This window comes from Trichoplusia ni, chromosome 6 (genome assembly GCF_003590095.1).
Source record: "Trichoplusia ni isolate ovarian cell line Hi5 chromosome 6, tn1, whole genome shotgun sequence".
NCBI classification, from domain to species: Eukaryota; Metazoa; Arthropoda; class Insecta; order Lepidoptera; family Noctuidae; genus Trichoplusia; species Trichoplusia ni.
Window position 1 is genome coordinate 8943154 of NC_039483.1, and position 18814 is coordinate 8961967.

Genomic DNA, 18814 nt, shown 5'->3' on the forward strand with positions numbered 1-18814 from the left:
ATCTTATTCAAAATTCAAAACCCGATTCTAAATTCAAATGTATTGGTAATATCCTTATATGCGGTTAGATGTTGCGCCAGCACGAACTCACATGACCCTGGTTGGAGGAAAAATCACAAAACTTTTCTCCATGGAAAATATTCTTTGTCCATTCAATAAGGACCGTTAGGTTCCATATTTACCGGTGCATTTGTTTTTATTATGTAATGGCTTCCTTTGTTTAAAGTTTTAGAAATAGAGAAGGTAGTTCGATCCAAAGGCTACTAATGTAATGAAAATGGACGTGCTTGTGTATCGGGGAATAAAGTTTTCTGTTCCTTGTTTGCTGTGGATATTGTGTTATTTACTTACATATTATTGTCAGAGACAGATATGTAAATGTGATTATCATAAAAATGTATTTTGATTTTTATTCTTGAAAACAACAATCAGTGTCATTACGATCATCGATTCCCAATCGATGATCTCTCAATCATAATGAGCACTTATCAGGTACGAAACTTTAAATGACATTATAAATGATGAAGTTTTAGATAGAAAACGATATTAGATTTATAAGTAGCCTTTAACAAAAACAATACACCAGTCTTACTAACTTGAAAAATAAGACGAAGATTTTTAAAATAAAATACGGTCGCCGTTCGAAATACTATTCTAGCAATAACGCAATTAAATTTTAATTGGTATCAGATCAGCTGGCCGGTACTGTCGGGAGAGAACCCTTTTCGCTGCTGACTTTGATCATTATTGTCAGAGCATCAATCAGCCGTGACGGAGACAAGATTCCTTTTATATTTTTATGCATCGCTGCCCTGATCATAACTACGAAATTTGTGAGAATTCAGCCTTGTGATTTTGTTTCATCTTCAGTAAGTTGAGCATTCCTTTGTTCATTCGTTCTGGTTGGTAGGTAAGCCTAGGGATGTCTTAAAAAGAAACAAGTATAAGGGTTTCCTATTTTAAAAGGTCTTCATGTTGGTTGTTTAAAATGTTTTTAATAAAAAGGGAATTTTTCAGCTCCTAATTCAACGATGTTATGTTAAACATTTTCTTGGCTGAAAAGCTGCTATCTTTAAATGTCTATACTATAGTCTGCAACTAGATTAAGAAATTTAGTATATAGATGACTTTATCTCTAGGAACATTAGGAAGGCTCAGTTACCAAATGGAAAAAATGTGTACGAAATAACTCTATCTTCGTCACGTGTTTCATGTAAAGCAAAATGTATATATGTAAAGTAAGCCTCAAACTACAGTGAATATATTATTCTTTTTGGAACACATTAGGAGGAGGACGTTTGCCAGATTTCAGGCCAAAACTCCACATGGTAGAAAAAATGATATAAAAGTAATTTTATTCAAATTTAGATCGGATGTCGGCCCAATTTCGGGAGTACTGACGGCAGGCGCTGTAGGGTACAAATGTTATACGTTACGTATATTACAAAGTATTTAAGTACAAAAGGTTTGGTTTTTATGAAGTTCAGCTACTTTTTTTAGCTTATAATGTATAAAGTATTCAAATTTTTTGGTTACACAATATGATTTTCTATTGCTTCGTATATGTTCCACGCTTCGTAGCTCCTTGATAGTATTGATTGTCAAATTAAATCCAGTTTAGTCAAACTTTCGTTTCATATGACGGGCCTGTTGGTTTAGTGGTTAGTGACCCTGACTGCTGTACCGGAGGTCGTGGGTTCGATTCCCGCCCAGGACAAATGTTGTGTGATGAGCATGATCATTTGTTCTGGTGTCTGGGTGTATTATGTGTTATATATGTATTTAAATAAAATAAAAAAAGATATGTTTATTAAAAACATAGTTCACATTACTTAAATACATGTAAGAATACAAACGACTCGGATGTAAAACCAGTAAAAATATCTTAATAGTTATAATCATAGGAGTTGAGTTAATCTACACCAAAACATAATAATACGAGAAGGATGGTCTAAAGATAATATAGGGACACCCGAACTAGGTTTGTTTTAAACCTAATTTTGAAATATATAAGTAAGTTTATCAGTTGTCTGGTTACCATAACCCAAGCTCTGCTTAGCTTGGGATCAGATAACCGTGTGTGAGTTGTCCCAGGATATATATTTGATTGATTAAGCAGGAGCTTCAAAACGTATTATAGAATAGAATAACATAAAAGTTTATTGTTTCTAGTATTACAGCTAGTAGTAGTACATGCACGAAAACTTTAATAGTGGAAGCTTAAGCTTAGGTCCTCCTAGAGAATAGCTAAGCACTGGTTTTTATTATAAACCATATTAACACTTGGTGACCCTTAGAATAATACCGATACAAAAGTCACCAAGATCCTTATTTTTTGTTTAGAGTTTACCTTCTGCATATTCTCCGATTTATTATACAGTGATTGGATTCAATCAATGCTGGAAAGTAAAATCAGATGGGGGTAATAAAGATTTGTTAGGGTCCTGTGTAAAAATCGTAAAAAGTTCAGAATTGATTGGTTCCCAAATTGTTTTTCTTTTACGTTGGTAATTGATATACTATAGCCCTGTAACTGTGTCAGTAAATAAATTCTGTTGCTAATCGACTTCAACCTGCTTGTATTTTGTTTAGAGTTTCCATAATAAAGGATATATTTTTTCTATCTAGTCCATCCAAAGGTTGTCTATAAAAGATCGCTCTTAGCGAAAGGACCGCCCATTATGGCACCATGTAACTATTTATTGTATCCAATCCTGAATTTATGTGGTGTGCAATAAAGAATATTCTATCTACCTTTCATAGGCTTCACACAAGTTGGGTCACAGCACCTGGTGCCATCGCACTGCGGCCTTCCGCCTTCCGCATCCAGTGTCAGCTAGCTACCTTTTTAAACCGACTTCAAAAAGGGGAAGGTTTTCGATTAAGCCAGTATTTTTTGCTGACTTCTCCGAGATTTCAGATCATTCAGTTGTTTTTTTTTTATTTATGGGTTCATCGTGCTAGGTTGCGAACTACAATGCGTTGGCGATTCGTGGCTTCAATTATTCTAGTAATTAATAGGTATTTGTTGCTTGAATTTCATAACCAAAATGAAGCAGAAAGTAACTCACACAAATATAGTTATTTATCACTTTTTTTTTCGTTTGTAACGAATCTTCATACTATGTTTAGTTATTCATAACATAACTTTAATTACCTCGAACTCGAACAAAACATAACATCATTCCAAGAATTTAAGAAATTTCTAGAACATTTGTAAAATAAAGTAATGTAGTAAGTATGAGCTGCGTATTATCGTCGGCGGGTTGTAAAAGTTAACCGAGAGGAACGTTCTAAGAGGTCGTGTCATGATTTACTGCCTCAATCTTTATGTACGGGACTAAACTGTACTTGTCAAATGTTCACGGTTTAAGTATATGTTTCAGTATACACAAGTATGCATTGGATATACCTATTCACTTATATTTATGTATCTCAAACAATATCGGTTAAGGATAGCAGAAGAAAAAAAAAACTTTTTTTTACTTTTGACAGAATACCAATTTTTTTTCATTCCTGCATCTCTCTCTTTAAAAAACTGCCGTACGTACTAATGATTTGATTTTTGTGTCGCGTTTGTACAAAAATTTACGTCGCATGCAGACACACATGCAATTGCTAAGTTAAGGTAACCTATTCAACACAACTTAAATATTCATGATATTGGGTAAATGTATTTCAATAGCTTCACAGTTGAAAGGTAAATAAAAAGTACACACCGACCAATGTAGCCTAGACGACCACACCAGACAAAGCAAATTTAAATTAATATCCATTAAACTACAGGTCAACATGTTTCAAACAGAATAATCTATCACGTAATTTGTTTCCTTTATCACGTTGCCGAAAAATCCCGCACAAAAATGTCCGGCAAAAATCCCTTCGAAGTACAGGAAGGAAAAAAATAAAAATCCATGCTTCATGTGGCCCTGACTTTCATTTATTACCAGTCCACATTAACGTAAGAACTCCTTTGTGTGCGAAAAATATGATTATGACATGGACCGGCCTTCCTATTGTCCTTTATTCGATTTTTTTCCCTCCAAAAACTCAATATGGTGGACCTTTTTGCCGCCCGTGGGGCAGGGAGGGGAATTAAAAAATGAGCATCGCGTGTCGCTCGATTGATTTGATCACGCTTGTTTTGTTTTAGTTATTCGAAAACGTACTTTTATTGTTTGAAGGTCCGGTTTTTTTTATAATTTTCTATTGACACTTGCAGAGACGCCATAATGAAGATAAAAAGGAAACTAAGACTCCAATGGAATCCGTTATAAAAGCAGCTTAATTTTTACCTCTTTCTACTTAAAAATGTGTGTAAACTAGAATTTTCATTTTGGTATCGAACGAGAGGACGCAAAAATAACTCCTTTATAACCCATGATGAAATTCTGAACGTGCAATCTCTAGAGATGAAATATGAATATTGATAGAATATTTAGAATTACTGAAGGTTTGTTCGACGGAGGTATAACTCAATTTAATCAGGCCGGAGTTTAAGCCTCGATATTAAACAACAAAGGTTCTAATACTTTTTTGACTGACGTTTAATTTAACCTTGGCCAGCGCTTTGGGGGTTTTTAGCTATTTTGTAACATCGAAATTGTTTTATGTTGAATTTTTTTTGGGATATGTTTTAATTGCTTTTTAACTTATTTTCTATTATTTTAATTTCCTTAATTCGTATTTATTGCCAAATTCGTTATTCCATTGTGTAATTTATCGCAAAGTTAACACAATAATTTTATTCATCTCGACAAAAAATCAAATATAAACTTCTGAATAAAATAAAATAAAGAAAAATATACAAAAAATTCAAATCCCGATCTCAAGGCAAACACTATAAGTATTACGATCACGTTTCTCTTTCCCACAAAAGAAAATTAAGGGGGGACCGTGTTAAATTTTTCTGCGTACTACAGTATATAAAGTGTATCTATCGACGGAAATTCAAATGCTATTCGTGTCACGATCGGCCATTACTTGCCGACAGTGACTTCCAATTTCTAACAACACAACACTATTGGTTCCACATTCCGACACACGACCACCAGAATATCAATTCTAGTAAAAAGCTATAAGGTTGATTTTACTTTGCAGATTAATTTTAGTTAAGACTTTTTTGCTGGAAGTCAAACAACATCGTAACGTGAAAATTTTAAATTTCGTGTTTAAGTGAATTTTTATTGGGAATCCTTATTTTTATTGGGAGTATTCCAAAACGTTGCACGGGGTAATGAAAGATACTTAACGGTAACAGCAACACTATTTTGTAAGGCACCTGAAAACTGAAGTAACCCCACTGAAAATAACAACTGGGTAAATAACGGATTTTCAGTAAAAAATCTATGGTTAGTTCTTGCTTGGACGTACTGAACGACTTTAATGCTAAAATGCTAACCTGTAGCATTGAGTTGAACAGGTTTTAGTGCCAGTAATTGTAAAACGAGAGATCCTAGACAATGTTACATTGGGAATTATTGCATTAGAATAAAAAACTTCATGTTAAAAATGGTTATGTTTATTTACTTACAAACGCTGCAAATCTTATATTATTTGCAATGAAATACAAATAGTACAATAAAAAAATATGTCTGGACTGTGTAATTGTAATACATATATAATTGCAGATATTTATTTTAGCCAAGTAACGTTACTTCAACTTATCAGTGCAGTAAACAAACAAATGAGAATTAGTGTTACGTTGTGCGGTAAATAAATGATATAACCTATAGAACATTTTCACAAAAACACAAACTGATCGGAGTTTAATTTATGGCATTTTTTAATCCATAAAAGTTGTCAGAGTCAACGTTTGACTAACATCACGGCCATCTGTCAATATTGAAAAAGAATTGAAACACGTTTTTTACATAAACGTCAGTTGTAACTCTGCCAGACAAAACTCGACCTTCCTGATAAAATATAAAAGGTCAACGAATAAAATTCACAAAAACAATTTTGTACCGAAACGGGGATTCTAGTAACCAGTTTGTTACGTAATTATTTTCTGCCTGTTTCAATCAGGGTTTTCTCGAAATATCTCTGTTTATGCGAATTTAAGCTCAATGTTTAATTTAGTAAACGATCAAATCCATATTGTGTTTAAGGTAAGCTGAAAACGTATCTTACAAAACTAGCTTAAATACAAAAAAGAACCTTTTTAAGATTGTAATTATTTAGTAAATATGCGCTCATATCATACGATAAACCCGCAGATCCGGTTCAAACCAGTTTCAACCAGCTAAGATTAAACCTAAGCTTCCTTGAAATAGAAAATTTGATTAATTTTTAATAAGGTTCCGTGGTCAGTGCCAGTATTATGAGCCCTTTGACCAAGACTATTGCTTATGTGGAAGCAAGATGGCACTCTACATTGCACGTAGCGGTGTCTTGCTTCAATAACTTAAACCGCCCTACTATATAACTTCACAATATGGTGAGTAGTGTGAATTCCATTTCAGAGTATTCTTACTTCCATATGAGGAAAGAGAGAAAATTTGTAATCGTAACGTTTTTAAAAGTAAAAGTTTAATACTCAGCAGCGTTTTTAAACCTAGTAGATTTTATAAAAAAATACTTACATTTAGTATCATCGTAGACCCTTTGAAGCTTCAGTTTTCAGAGATAAAATTAGTACAATAAGTTCTATGGGAAGCAGCAGGTAGATACTCATGAACATATAATTTGGTTGAGGGCTGTCATCAATGAAAAACTACATGCTAAACGAAATATTAACCCAAACGCTGAATAACCAAAATCAACCTTAACTCAACAGCACAAAGATCACGAGTCATTTGTTGAATGCCACTAAACACGTCATAGTTGAGATTTTTTAAACAATACGAGTCTCATTCGAACCGTCACACCTAGGTTGAGTAAAAGAGATGCCGCTCTACAACGCGTAGTGCGCCGTCACGCTTCAACAAATACTCTTACTTTATGCGTAGGCGTTAGCTTCTATACCTACTGCTCTTAAGCATACAATTTCGAGTGGACCCGGACGTTGGTTGTATACAACATTGCAGTATCTCATTAGTCTAAGGATTTAATTAAATTAATAGTTTGTGGGCACTCCATAAAGCTGTGGCTGCATTATACATTGTGTGATTACGTATTGTTCATCTCTGGTATAACCATGTTGTTTAATTACTTGGTTTCATTTATTTATGATGAGCGCTTGCATAAAGGAGTGGAAAACGTTGGCCCTGAAAATAGTAAAATGGAAAGGGAGGACGGAGGCCTTTGCCCAGCATTGGAACATTTTATTTGAACAAATTGGTGATGTTAGTTTTGAGTAAAAATATGTAGAAAGAGTTGCGATGATTAAAAACTGCTAATGATAAAAATAACGTAAGTATGTAAAATTCTTTTCACTTAACTAGTTCTGATCCTAAAAACCAATTCTAAGCGAAGATCTATAACAAAACCTTTATAAAAGCCTCGCCAAATATAAATCATTGACCACCACCATAAAGTATGAGATGGTCATTAATCGGATCGCGGCCATTTTTATATTAAATCCCTGCTTAGACTATGGACATCAATCCGTGTCGGGGACTATTCACGTCACGCGCTATTTCTTTTGTCTCCTCTCAAAAGCGGGGGCGGGGGTGTTAGGGCTCTGGGCTCACTGGGGGAGGGGGGGGGGAGGGACATTTTACGACGTGCAAAGAAACATCCTCGCGCCCCAGGCTCGCATGTTGAGAATGACAATTGAAATCCCTTTTAGTTCTTTTAATTTTTGAATTGTGGACCCTGATTCATAGTCGTTATTGTTCCGCCGAATGTTTTCTGTTTTACTTTTGAAACGGAGTAAAATGTTGGGGTTTCAACGGGTCTTTGTCTGCGCTTGGAATTTATTTAAACGCTTGTTCGCTTACGTTGTTGTGACCGTGTTTATGCTTACTTGAATTTTCTGCTCTTTAATGTAAACTCGAGACGTAAAAGAAAATGTAGAGCTAAAGAGGAGGTTAACGAGTGACTATTCTTGTTTCAGAATTTTTATAAAATACTGATGAAAATTTAGTCTTAAAATTATAAAACAGTTACTTTAGGGCAATAATTTTATTTACGAGTATATTACTGTGATACAAACTCATACACACTCAAAAAATCATCCCACCATCAAATTTAATGTCGTGACAAACGTTCTTAACTGATCTTTATTTGATGTTATAGTGCCAGTAGAAATCAAGGTTCAAGAGATACAGAATGATGACGGACGGACTAAAATATTGCTAAGTCTTATTTTACCTTTCGTTACCTTAAAAACGCTAATAACATAACTGGATACAAAAAAAAACAGATTATGTGAAGAAATTGCGTCAATTCTCAAAATACATTGCTTGAAAGCATTTCTCAGTATTTACTGGGAAACGGATCGTAAATAACTAGCCGTTATGTAAGCTTTTAAAACATTTACAATTCTTGAAACCCGGATCATAAAAATAGCCTTTTTTTTAACTAAATTATATTTCTGTTCTTACTTATTACATTTATTTCTCTTACTACCTGCATCGGGATCAGGACGTTCCCATGGGAATTAAATCCTCATTTTATAGAACACTGCGTAAATAAAAGCAATATTTTTAAATATATTATTCTTAGAAAGTGTGAGAGAAAATGCAAATATGAATTTCTGCATGAGATAGTAACCTCATTTTTTTTTCTTTATGTTGCGCATGGATCTACACTTTGTGAAGCTATAAATTAACGTCATGTTTAATTGTAATTTAATACACTTTTCATTTTCATCTGATACTACTTCTGTTAAAATACACATTTCACAGAACTCTTACATTGAGTGCTCTAATAAAATAAATCCCTCGATAAAGAGACTAAAACAAAATCCTATCAGATTGGAACACTACACGGAATCTACTGACTATGACAGTTCATATTCTCAACGGTATTTCGGAACTCAATAAGGTATTTTCCTCAAGAAAACTGTCGCGAAGTTATTTCAGTCACGGATTTACGGCTCCGTGGAGTAAGACAAACGGCTCGTAGCGTGTTCGCAAGCAAATTTTGAGGGTAACAGGAAAAAAATCATACCTCAGACGCGCGTTGATTTTGGACGTGTATCCGAAAGGAGCTGCGGTTGACAATTGAAGGATTGTTCCTAAAAATGCCCTGACTGATTTTGAATTTCGAAGGGTCGACTTGTTTTGTTTTAATTTTGTTTTGTTAGAATAATTCTTGGAAAGGAAAAAGGTTAAGCGGAAGACGGAAGACTCTTTCTTGGAAGAGGTTTTGTTCAAAGAGTTTTTTTATAAATAACATTAAAACTTTTGCTAATTATTTTTAATACCAGGCTCGCTTACAGATTTAATATTTCTAATAGAATGGTTTGTTTTTCATTAAATATTAAGAATTCATGGCGTAGTTCAGTAGTTATAATATTTACATTCAGATACTCCCATAATGCAACAAGGAAAGGGTACAAGTTACCACTTGTATTTTTTTTTGACATTAATATCTATCACAAGTCCTTTGACAGAAAAAAAAAGCAATGTGAAGCAAATTTAGAAGATCTATTACAACTATATTATTATCTAAATAAAAACTTTCAAGAGTTTATGGGAAACTATTTAACGCTTGTCTATCTTCCAATAAAAACGGTGTCTCTTACAGACAATGATATTATTGGAGAATGCCTCTACGTTTTGTATTATACTTATTGGATGAATCTCACACCAAAGCGCAACTTTGCTTTATCTTTGTCCAGAGAAATCAAATAACGAAAATTCGAAGATTTTAATAGAGCAGGATATCAAAAAATATCAATTTATCGATTTCTTCTTGCAATGTTTTTGAAGCCAATTTTAGTAGTCTATAAACAATAACCCATAAATGTCAAGACTTCTTCGAGGTTTCAGACACAACTTACCAAAAAACAGTGAAAGTTATTAGTATGCGACTATCTAATCTAAAGAAGTATAGGCAGAAAATCGTGCATAAACATCTCTCTAAAATACACGAGTATTTATACAAATATTATTTATGTAAACATTATATTTCTGTGTGAGTGGCAGCTACTTTTTTTATTGAATAAACTCGTTAGACGTTTGTTCGAAACAATTTTTTTTTTTGAATCGTTCGTATTACAAATTAATTTATTTTCTTTTGTCTTATTTTCTCTTTCAAGGTAAGAGGAAGTTGAGTAAAAACGTATAATGTTTAATTGATTTTCCTTCTTTTTTACTTAATTAAGCAATTTTGAGAAAAGGTAGAAACATGATATTGCGGTTAATGATTCATTTGTTTTATGGAGAACAATAAATATGTATAAGAAAGTGTGCCCCATTGTTTAAACTGATGTCGCTACAGGTTTAGACTGCCAATCATAGCATCTAAATTATTATTCTCACATTGATTTTGCTATAAGTAGTCATTTACTTTCGCGTTTAATGATGAAAATAATTCTATTATGAATCGCAATATGCAGCATTGTTGCACATTTCAGCACCAATCCGAGGTGGCATCAATACAATCCTTCAAATACTTATACCAGAATAATATGAAAAATACGTACAGCCAATGTCACTTTTCGACCACTACATGCCTCTAACACTCCATAATACGACCGGAGGGATCAAAAAGTGATCTGTTAAGTTACCCTCGGATTTGATACGTGGCCCAATTGAAGGCCACTATTGGCTGTAACATGTGCCGCCGGCGAGATTTATGCTTGGTTTCACTTCAGCCAATTTTCTTTGGCGTTTGTCAAAACATGGCCATTTACAAGAAAATTCCGTTTTAGGGATGTTTTTTTTTTGTAATATTTAAATCATAAGATAAGGGATCTTGTTTGATCTTAGTGGACCTTACTAACTTATTATTTGTCGTTTTTAAATAGCAGTAGTATTTGCCATTATCAGCCAAGCCTTTTACCGACTATGTTGGAATCGGCTTCCCGTCAAACCAGATGCAGGCATTTTACAAACATTATCTGACCTCCTCAACCATTATGACGAGTAACTTAACCTGAGGTCGATAAATCTGGGTTCTTATTATTGTCAAAAAGGAGCTTTAATAATTATATCAAGCTGATATAAGTTTTCATTTGTTCTTTAATTAACTCGTTACTTCTTGTAAATCTGAAAAGGTTTTAAATAAAATTGAACATTAAGCTAAATTTGCTTATCTTAAATGTAAATATTGGGGATAGAATTCAGTTTTAAATCGTATCAAACTTTTTAGTGTGACGTCTTGAAAACCCTTCGAATTAAAAGTTGGCAATCTCAATCCCACGTCACGCGTAAATCGGCCAGACATCCAATTTGGGGCCGTTACGTGGTGTAAACACTGTGCAGTTGGAACACAGTAGTTTTGTTCCAAGCAATTTTATACCAAAATGGGTTCTAAAGTGTACTTTTTAAGAAACTGTATTTATGCGTGTTTTATTAAGGCACTTGTACGCAGAACATTTTTTCTTCTGTTCTAAAATAATTTATTAATAAAGACATTTAAACAACATCATTTTTATCATCACAACATAAGACTCCAATATTAATAAGAGATTGCCCAGTGATGAGACTGTTGAAAACTCCATTATCCTGAAAGAAATGAGCATTGATCACCACCTCTTGCAAAAGAAAAAATATGTTCTTATTTAAAACTACCGACATTAATTATATACGGCCAGTACGCTCAGAGCGGAAATGAGAGCAAAAGAAAAAAAATGAACTTTGAAATAAGAACAACATTCTCGAATGTTATTTTGCTCCGTGTGTCTTTCTAACGTTGTAGTACTTTAGTTGCATTTTAATAATAAAATTTATGTTAGCAAAAAATGATATAATAAATGGACTTTTCTAACATGAACGTATCATATTTTGTAGCGAGATTTTACCTAGTATAATTAACTGCATATCAAATTCTCTCAAAATTGGTTTAGCCGTTTGAGGGTTAAAAAGTCAAACACCGTCACAAATTGTTGATTCGTGTCAAAAAATGTTTCATGAACACAATGTGGAATGGATTCAACAATTATTCCGATATTTCTACATCGTCAATTGTTTTACTGCATTAGCTTACACAGAGATGTGCGAAAAAATTGAAAATAAATTGATCGTGCGTAAGTCGCGCGTGAAGTGCGAGCAATCGCTTAGAAGGAACGCGATTACGTCACAATGTGAGCGGCGGCGGCGAGGGTAACTCTAGTTTCTGGGGCGTTCACCCTGTCGCGTGATTTGTAGGGGATGAGCACTGTGATAGCGCGAAAGGACGTTTCCATGTTCCCTGTTTTTTTGTATCGTCGCACTTGTATTTTGTATTTATTTCTTTTATTTAAAGGGTTCCTTTATCTCCTAGATTAAAAATTGTAGATTTGGTTACTGATAAATTATAATTTGAACATTAAAAGAAAATCGATTAGGAATACGCGTAGTGGAATTTATTTCAATGTCAATATTACATTGTTGCAGTCAATCAATTTTCAACAAAACTTTTCAGTATCATTATAGACACAGCAGATTAAATAAAAAAGAAAACAAAAAAGAAATAATTTCAAAAATCATAAACACAAACACCAACTGCGGCAAACGACCATCAAATAATATTTTCAAAAAACGAAACCGTTCTAAAACGTTACATTACCGTTTAAAAAACGTTGCGACCGGCTATCGGGGACATCCGCTGCGTCGATTACGAACGCGTAATGGCGATAAATAATTACGGACCACGTGACGCATGCGTAATTGGGCCGTACGTGGAACGTCGGGCTAAGGACTTAAAGCGAACGTCCCACGATCAGAGATATCATGAAGTCGTCCAAGCTACAGACTGGCGACAAAGGACTGAGGTAGATCACTTTTTAACAAAATAATGGTGCAGTAGTGAAAAAAAAACCTAATTCTATGTCACTTTGTACACCATCTTTATTCTAGTCAAGCAACAATCTTGCTTTAAGAGGAGGCAGTAGAATTTCTGCTGGCATCATTTTCGACTGCACCTTTGAAATTATGGACTCACGCGAAAGTGACCGTAGTAATGTCACTGCTAGGACGGCGTGTGTGCGACGTGTTGTATCCTTGTGTCACGGGGGGTGCCAAAACATCTCAGGCCACATGCACTAAGACACCCAAACAAGCATTCGTGGATCATACAAACCCTTGTTAAACCTCACTTTCCACTCTTTTTACTTATCGTCCAGTTAAAGATGGAATTATGATATAACTCTAAACTCGGCTATACATGCAGCCAATTATACATTTATAGAAAAATAAGGCTACTCCGCTTCTCTGAGTTGTCCCATTCCTACCGCTACAAAAGTCTTACTTTAAGAGGTTTCGTAGGCCTCTTGCTACCGGTCGTCCATTCCAGTTTGTTCCCTGATCGTGGAACATCAGCTTAATAGTAGTGAGGTAGGCAGAATTGAAAGCGTTGGTAATGAAGCTGTCAGTTGTTAAACAGGTTTCAGTGCGACGGACAGACGAGGGAATTGGTTTTCGTTACACACTTTGTTTGAGTAAAAAATCTACGTGGCCCTGTACTAAAAGCGATGACATTTGAGTGATGAAAATTGTCTGTTGCTATGTGAGCATGAATCGTTCTTGGAGAGCTGAAAATCTGTTATTCAAATAAGAAAGGAGATGGTAGGTTTTAATTCTCTTCTACCCTTTAAAAAAATCATAGTAAATGCATGCGTTTAGATGATTATGTTGTGACAAACACAACGAAAACCAACGTTACGAAAAAAAATTACGTTTGTGTTAAAAAAATGATGTTCACTATGTTATAGCTTGAATAACTTACATCTTGTTCTTCCGCGTTGTACATGGATATCTGCCCCTTGAACCCAATTACCGCAAGATACCAATATCATAAGAATGTGGAGAAGGGTCTCTTTTGTGAGTTGACATTTACAATCTCTACATTCCATATCTTATTTAATTTATATCACAGCATTTATTTGAACGTATTCGTCATCATCCTAGCCTTTCCCAACTACATATGTTGGGGTCAATTTTCAGTGTAAGCAGTGCAGCAGCTAAGTACCAGTGTTTTACCAAAAAGTAAGATGGTGTACCCAAAAGAGCGACTGCCTATCTGACCTCTCTAACCCAGTTACATGACAAAAATCAAAATCAAGTTTTTATTTCAATAATGTTGTTTTCTAGGCACTTTTCAAACGTTACAGTAATAACTCTTGGTGCACGGTTCCAAAATGTCATTCCTATGGAGAAGAGGGAGCAAGAAACTCCATAAGTTAATCATTTAAAAATAAATTTTACTCAACACGATATCCCTTAGTAAGCCTGGTTGTCAGACTTTCTTTTTAGTTCAACGTATTCGTGTAATGAAAATCGTATCGGTTGCCTTTATGGCATACAGTTTATGAAGTACTAGTGGTGCTTTGCGGTTTAGCTGTTCTTTATTTTATTTTTTAGATCGGACAAATATACGTATACCAGTAAATACACGTGTCTTTAGGTACCACGACCCTATTTGCTACGAATGTTAGCTTTGCTACTAATTCCCATATTTGATGAATTTTCGTTTTTATATAAAGTTTATTCGACAGCCTTTTTGCTTTTTCAACCAACCAACTTTTAGTGCCTTTTCAAAAAATATCAATATTGATAAATACAAAAAAAAATCAAAAGGCATAGGCAGTCCATATTCAGCCATACCAAATTGTAATGTATTATATTATAGTACTAGTGAACAAAGTCGACTGTATCTCTAGTCTAACGAGCAACTTACACTAAAGTTTTAATTAATTTATGCGTTTAGTTTGTGTGTGCTAATATTCCACAGTGACACCATTTCCTAGTGTTTATTGGTGTGTTTGTATTTATACATGTATTTTGTACTGTAAGCAGCATAAATTAATGTATACCACAAATTTACAAGTTACATAATTGACTGGGTAGTCTGGTCGTGGATTCGATTCCCACCCGGGACACAAGTTTATGTGATGAGGTCGATCGTTTGTGCTGTGTCTCGGTCTCATTAATTTTTATTTTGCATGTATTTAGAATGCAATAATTATATTTATCGTTTGCCTAGGTGGTGTTGCGAGAAAGACGTGAAGAATTATTATTATTATAATAATTATGCTCTAAGTCAACTTCTATTATTATCATAGTTTTGGCTGTTATGTTAAGGCAATATAATTTAATGATCGTTAAATTAACTTTTTTACTTAATCAATAGTTATAATTGTTATCCAGTGTTTTGTAATCGAACTTGTGAACTGTTGTTGCTGTCTGTAATGATAGTACGTAGGTACGTGTTTGTGTGCGTGTAAGTTTTGTATGTGTGCGTGATATGAATTATTGTTTCAGAATAGTTATAATGAGAGACATCAATGTGGTTTGTTTAATATGAATATTGGTTTGTAATGTATATGTTTATTCATAGAGCGTGGGAATTAAACATTTGCTTAGATACAGGACTAATGAACGGGTTTCTAAGAATTATTTCATAATAATTGATGAAAGACATATATTATACCCCTTATTTTATGACAAAGAAAAAACGTAACTAATCAGTAGTCAGAAGGATTAACACTTAACATTTTGCTTTACTAGTAAATGGAGAAAAATCGTTATCCAAACTTGATTTGAAATGTAATATGTGAACTTTATCAAAATGTTCTTTCACTATGTCCGAAAAGTTATCTGAACTAATACAACACAAAATCTGTCGCAGCATGGCAACGAATATAGTTAAACTATAAAAAAAAATGCATCCATCTGACATGAGTTCATCCAACTGAGATAAAAACTCTTTTACTCGTATATTTCACGATGATATAAGAGAAAATGCAAGATTAAATAATTCACCGCAACGATTCCATCCGAACCGCACTGTTTGCTTTGGATGTGGGAGAGTTTATTCGATTTTTTATACGAAGCATCAATGTTCGAAGAAATAACATCGTACGTTCTTTGTTTTCCGAATTCGCTCGCAGTTCCACGTTTAACACAATATTTTGCTCAGTCTTGATCAAAGTTATTGTATTGTGGCATTCACGTAGCTTAGAGCTTATAAGGCGTAGCACATAACAGGTGTACTATCACGGAGTGGCGTGCAAAAACTGAAACATATTAATTCACGTAGCAACCCCGTAGCGCGTAGCACACGCGTAGCTCGAAAACACTTAGAAACAAAACTATCACTTAAAGCTACAACTAAGCAAAACTGTACTACGTAAACAATGGGATTAAGACAATTTATGTAACAGATAACTTAAAATAATCTTCGCAATCCAACTTAAAGAGCTGGACTCAAAACAAACTGATTGATGGAACTCTAGGAAGCATTCTGTTGAGGACAAACATCGAAGTTATAAGCGAGGTAAGTTCAATCGTTAGTCTGCAACTTAAACAAAGGATGCGCGAACTTGCGTAGTTAAAAGTTCTTTTTTTGTGAGGAAACAAGCAAAGAGTTTGTACTTCTTATGTTCGGACGAAGTAGTTTTGTGTGTTCGATTTATGTCGGGGATTTTAACGGCGTACGAATGAGGTGCGAAGTTATAAAGTAAAGGAACCTTCAGTAGTTAGGTTTGTGGGCTTAGGTACTTGATTATATTCTGTAATCTGAATGCCAGGTTTCATGTTATTAAGAAGGGTTTTATAAATTTCGTTTTCTTATAATGAGATGAATGCTCTGAGATTTATACGTTGCTCAGATATTTGTCCATAAGTAAATTTAATATTTCTACTTTAACTAACCGAGCCATTTGATTATCGATTGATGTGTGCAAAATGTAATGTTGATAACTATTATTGGCATAAAATCGTGAAAGGACAATCGCGGAGGTTTGGGACTTGAAATCACACTAAGATCTAAGTACCATTTACTTAACGCGGCACCGCAATAAATTCGACAGCTAATAACTAATAACTTCCTTTCCTATATACAAGGACCAAAACAAAATTGCATCAATACAACCTAAAACATAGATGTTTCATCTGCGCGCGGTGTGCATGAAATTGTTGTATAATGAAACAGGGTCCCGCGGGACGTCCCCGAAATATGAAACGTGTTGTCGCTGTGTTGATTGAATTTGTCACGCCAAAGAGTACAGGCGTGTCACTAGAAAATTTTCCGAAATGAAATTTTTTCACCGACTGTACTTATCTTCGCTCGTCAATTTTTTTTGATGCTCTGCTATTGAGGGTCCAAATTGAAGTTGTTTCGATACCTTGTTGTATTGATGAATTCGTTCGAGTACGGAACTTGGTTTGTTTTGGCAATTTGTTTCTAGTTGAGTTTTTATTGAATTTGTTGGCTGCAGAATGGAGATGTTGTATGCGTTTATGGTTGACGTAGTTTTTGTTTCCTACCGTTTTAGATGAATGTCGAATTAGAAAGAGTTGCAAACTAAATATAATATTTGTGTTGTTGTAATTTCAAACAGCTGCTGTTGCACATTTAGGCAAAAACCTCTTCTGAAGTAGAAAAACACATAACCCTTGCTTGCCTGTGGGTGAATTCTCAAGTAGTAAAAGAATGTCATTAATTAAACTTGCTCGCTTAAAAAAAAAACTTAGAAGTCAAATACGGTAACACAAGTGACATCAAATCAGTTTGCCTATTATTGAAACTAAATGATTAAGATCGATATTCTACACTACATAATTTGTATTATACATAGATAGGTCCCATGTACGAAAGGTTTTTCCAATTGCACATATTGGATGGCTCATACCGTTCGTAATATTTACAATACTACGTCATATTGGTTCCATGAATATGAATGGGGTTGTTTGACTTTCGGAACGGATTGAGATATTATAGCCAATATTGGTTAATATAGACATGTTGCAGGCATATTCGTATATGTTTCAAAGGTAAAATAAATGTTCAGTAAGTTTTTTACTTATGTATTATGAACCAAAATTAGTAATGTTCCCCTGTCAGTTCGTTTTTTACCAGCCAATATTATAATATATTTTCACACATTATTGTTGCGAGTCCATTTTAAATTAAATGTTTGTACCGAACCCAGTCGCGTGATTCTGGCTCGAACTTGGTTGGGTTTTAAAGAATGTAACAAAGTGTGTGATACTTAAACGTATTATAACAAATGTATGCAACGTATTTGAACAATAGAAAGGTAAATAGTGACGTAAGGGACTTGGCAAAATATTAACACCGAAGTGACGTCACGCATCGTCACACGTCATCACAGTTATTTGATATATTCAGTTTGTGGGACAAAACAAAAATCAGTATCTATTATTATTCATTAAACCACCTGACAAACATCCAAAGGAAAAATAGTCTTCATCCCAAGTCTCAAACATACCGTAATTAACGCTACGAACTTCAGCACGACCACTTATTAATCACAATTGGCGATTGGGCAGACGTATAACTTATAACTTAAACTATTTGGCATTACAACATAATAATTCGAACTAAAACCGATATCCAATCGAAACTTGTTCTGGAGACGTGTCGAACAGTTTATCGCTCGGGGCTCGGGGCTCTCGTAGTCGGGTGGCGTGTGCATAATACAACTGCCGGCGACCGTCGCACTTCGCGTTTTGAGGGTTAGAGCAGGAGCCTGGCATTCATTTTAATCTTACATTATTTATTTAAATAGTTTCGGGTTCTAAGATCTGGGATACAGCTAGCTTTTTCTCGGGGTTTTCGTTAGTTGTTTTCGCAAGCCATTGCTTAAACAAGTTCTGGTCTTGGTAAAAAATCTTGTTTCCTTCTAAAAATACGTGGTCGACATTTTTCCCTCCGCTATGTATTTTCAGTCTAGTCATGAGTTTGGAATCATATCTAGCGCTTGTGCTACGCCAGCAACGCGTACTTGTGCGCTTGTGCTAACTATAAAAAAAAC